We start from the raw sequence: 4,643 nt of genomic DNA on the forward strand, positions 1-4,643 counted from the left end.
CGGTGCGCAGTGCATTCTATAGCCAACTGCAATCTTCCTCAAAGTGATTTTCAAAAGTAGGTCAGTATGCCAGAGACACCATTTAGGTCTAATTATCAGCATAGGATACCCATAAAACCATGCTTACGTGTAACAATAACAATAAATCTTAAGGCACAAAACATTACCAATAAGGAATTCTCACATTTTGCTTGAATTTACTGAATAACAAATACAACAAGAAAAAAAGATATACAAATAAACCACAAATGAGCTAGCCCAAAGTGAATGTAAACAGGCGTGTGCTGAATTTTAGGAAATTGAAGCACCATTATTTACATAACAAAAACATTACTTTGGAAAGGATTAAAATTAGATACACCAATTAAGAAAAAATGCATGTTACTGATTAAACTTTTTTTGTTTTGCATTCTTTGCTGCATAGGCAACCTGTGGCACTCCAGCTGCTGCAGAACTACACATCCCAGCATGCTCTTCCACAGTTTTAGCATTCCCTTAAAGCAAATCTGTGGCAGGTCATGCTGGGATGTGTAGTTCCACAGGAGCTATGGTTGTCTACCCCTAACATAAATCATGATGAATAATATCTGTATACTGGTAAGGATAGATAGATAGATAGATAGATAGATAGATAGATAGATAGATAGATAGATAGATAGATACTAAAAAATGTTATGAATGCTACATATGGATAATGTGTGCAATGAATAAGCTTAAACGTATTTAAAAATCTATACTCATGTTAAATCAGCAAGCAAATATATGTTTATGTCATTATTAATTATTTTCATTATGTTACTCTATATATTGTCCATTATTGGGAGTTATCGATTGAAGGTTAGGTTCCTGCCCTATTGACATCCAATAAACACTTATGTACCTTCACTACTACGATATTCCCCAAAAGGTATCACAACATGTTTTCTAAAGATATGTGGATTTGCAATTTTCCATCTCACGCCTGTGACATGAGCTTGTTGGTGGTGTCATCTTAAATCCAGTATCAACTTATTCATAATATCTGTAGAAGATACAAACTGAATATGTTAGTTTTTCAAGACTTTTTTTTCTAAAAATTTAGCATTACACCATTCAACAATACAGACATCATAGTGATCAATATAGTTTGGTTAGTGAACAAGGTTTTTGGGTATTTCACTTCTCTCTCTTACAGAATGCTATAGGAGACCATTTTGCCAACATTTTCATGTCTAAAAAACTAATTTCTGTAGGTAACCAAAAACATCAGAGCATATGAAATCAATTGTGTCAGGTGTCTCATGCTACTCTGAATTTGTGTATTTGCCTCTGTTTGCTTTTTGAGCATGTACAGTGTGAATTCATGTAAAATATCCCATGCCAACTTGTGTACATTTCAGTCTGCAATAACCCTTTAGGGGTCTATTTACCAAGCAGTGTTAGTAGACAGATGAAACGTGAAAAGGTGCCAGCCAAACAGCTCCCAATTGCCATCTCATATACTATATTTGAAAAATGACAGTTGGGAGCTGATTGGCTGGCACCTTATCACTTTTCACTCTGTGTCCTAACACTGCTTAGTAATTAGACCCCTTAATGTCCTCTAGTAATTGCCCAGCTAATTCAACACTGGGCTAAAATAAGAATGGAGTACAGTATCTGGTCCACAAATCTTCTAAACAAAAAGGATGGAGCAGATATATGCAGGGAGAATGCACAAATTATAAACAGAAAACAGCAGTGCTGCTGAAAAGATACTATACAAACAATATAAAAAATATAGTCTATGACAGGGAAAAACAAGTGCAAAATTGTAGAAGGACCATTAACTTCAGACATCCTTGATCCTGACAGTTCAATTCACACTTTTAGGTTCCTTACAGATTGATATAAAGAGAGTTTCCAAATGGAGGTTCAGAGAACACAACCAATATTTCCTTTCTACAGCAGATATCAGCAGTAAGTGTAGTTATCCAAATGTTGACACCCTTGGGTCTTCACAATTTGAAGCTGGATGCTCAGGATCCATATTAGTCATCTTAGAAGCCCTGAGTAAACAAGTTATTTCTGAGACCTCCAGACATTTTGTCATTTCTAAGAATTCAGGACAGGTCATCATCTTTGGCCTCTTGGGACAAGAAGTAATTGCTGGAACTTCAGGACAGGCTGTTATCTCTGAAAACATTATATACAAGGCCATCACCTGACCAATATATCTGGACCATGAGACATCTCTAGTACCTTGGGGGCGCAAGCCCACCAACTCTGGGACCTCAGGACACAAGACTGTCATTTCTGGGCCATAGGTAAGGCACTTATCCCTAAAACTTTGATCAAGACAGTGATGAGAACCTTGGGCAAGACAATCATCTTTGAGAACCTAGTCAAGATAGTGACTGGAACCTCATGTAAGACAGCATCTAAAACCTCACACAAATCAATTATGTCTGAAACCTAGGGCAAGGTAAACTAGAACCTTTGGCAGGGAAGTCATCTCTTAAAACCTATGGTTGGCAATGACTGAGACATCTAGGACAACTCAGCCATCTCAAACACCTCAGACAGGGTAGTTAAATTGCAAGAACAAATAACCTCTGTTATTAAGGCTTAATGGACAATTTATAAATATAATCAGTCATGTACCATATAACATAATCAGAAAGGACATACATTGCACTTAATCCCTTGCTATAGATGGATATCTACACATAAAATGAGTGAAAAACAAGGACTACACATAAAAACCATGAACAGTGATTTTTGAAAGGCATATACTTTTACTGATAAGATAGAAATAGAAATATATGTAAAAATGTACCAAAACTAGGTACTACCACTATAATGCAGTTCACAATACAATACACATATTAAAAAATTCAAGTAAAATAAAATACAATATAGTTGTTAATAGAAAATGGTCTTCAGATATAAAAAAAGTATATCTCCACACTAGCTCATTAGAGATTAAAGGACCGCATCACTTCCTGTCTAGCTTGTAAGGAAGTGTTAATCAAATTCAACTTTCTATGGGTTAAGAGATTTCTAGTCATGATTTATATCCATAGCGAAATATTCCATATCAATTTTGACATTTCAAACAACCAAAACTTCTTTGAGAAGGGGCAACTTTCGCCCTCGTCTGTTCGTACTTCCGCCCTCATGTCCAGTCTGTTGACATATTAGAGGGGGACACGTGTTAGCTGGGTACATCATATCCATCTTGCGCGGATACGTGGTGTGCCCATTCCATTGGCCCTTTTTGCTGGATGCTCAAATCCTCACTGCACTGTCACTTCCACCCGTCTATGGTCGACTCCTCGCGCCCTCTCCAACGTCACTTCCGTCCTTCATGCTGCCATGCTCCTGCCCTTATTGTACATTTCCTTGGTGACAAGATGATGTCATCAAGTTCACTCTGCCCACCTGGAGTGCGGCATCATATGAACTGCTTCGGTCTACACTTTCACCCATTTTCTAGCGCAATCCCTCTTCTTTGTAAAGCGATCTGTTAGCTTAGAAAAAGGGTGCATATTAGACTCTGTTTCTAATGATAATATGTATACCCCACAAGATATAATAAAACTATTATTAATTTGACAAATATGAGTGTCTTTTATGTCAAAAATGTAGGGTGGGGATGTAAATGGATGATGTCTTGTTATAATACAAACAGTGATTAGATAGAAAACAGTATTGACTGTAGCAGCATTTCATTAGGGGTATTAAAAATCCTGGTTTATTATAACTAGAGCTTCAAACAATTCTATGTTCGGTTGGACTTCCCAGGTTAATCCATTCAGTACATATATCTCCAATGATCCATTAGGGATTAGACCCATTTTCTGATATTGTATTTCCTTTTAGCAGTCTCAAACTTTAAGAAATGAATACATTAATATTTTCCTGAAGGTCCCCCTTCAAGGTGCTGTTCAAATCCTCTCAGGTTATTAACTATTTCTTACTGCTTCCTAACTGAGTTAAGCCATGTCCTGCATACAGTTCTTGCTGGCGAAAAGTCAACAGTCCATCTTCATTAATCTTCAAAAGTTCTTTCGGCCATGTGCATAATCCAATGCCTCGTGGTTCCATTTCAGATGTTCCCATACAGAACCATCACCAGTAAAGGTTCATTGTATTGCAGTACCCAGTATTCCTAAGAGGTCCCCCAACCTAGTACTAGCCAGGCCCAATAGTGCTTTGCTTCCAAGATCAGATGAGATTGGGCAAACACTTACTGGTATGACTGCAATGCCATCAGTAGGAAGGAATGGGTGACTGTATCCAATTAATCTACAATACCAGATCTTCCCAAAAAGGTCACCCTCTCGGTACTGTTCTGGCCCTCAAAAATGATCACCAGGTGTCCAGCCAAAGTTGGTCATGAGGTATAACAGTAGATAAGCAATAGGCATTACAGGAACGGGGCGATTTCATAACTTTCATTAAAGCCTTTTGGAGCCAATGTGTCCAACTCAAACAAACAAAACATTTCCCATCTTGATAGCAGATTACCCAGGTCACCTCCTCTTTCATCTAGGGTTACATGTTCAATGGCTTTGAATGTGATATCTTCTGGATTAGAGTTATGTACTGAAGTAAAATGTTTGGAGATGGCATGTCCTTCAACTTTATTACGTATATTCTGAATGTGCTCCTGGATTCTC

At 37.5% G+C, this 4,643-nt stretch overlaps 1 pseudogene; it reads right to left on the reverse strand.

The window, feature by feature from the left end:
- Positions 1 to 4,111: 4,111 nt before the first annotated feature.
- On the reverse strand, positions 4,112 to 4,230 carry LOC148519790 (5S ribosomal RNA; annotated as a pseudogene).
- Between the last annotated feature and the right edge of the window lie 413 nt (positions 4,231 to 4,643).

This window comes from Taudactylus pleione, unplaced genomic scaffold (genome assembly GCF_031769625.1).
Source record: "Taudactylus pleione unplaced genomic scaffold, aTauple2 ptg000183l, whole genome shotgun sequence".
In the NCBI taxonomy this organism is placed as follows: Eukaryota; Metazoa; Chordata; class Amphibia; order Anura; family Myobatrachidae; genus Taudactylus; species Taudactylus pleione.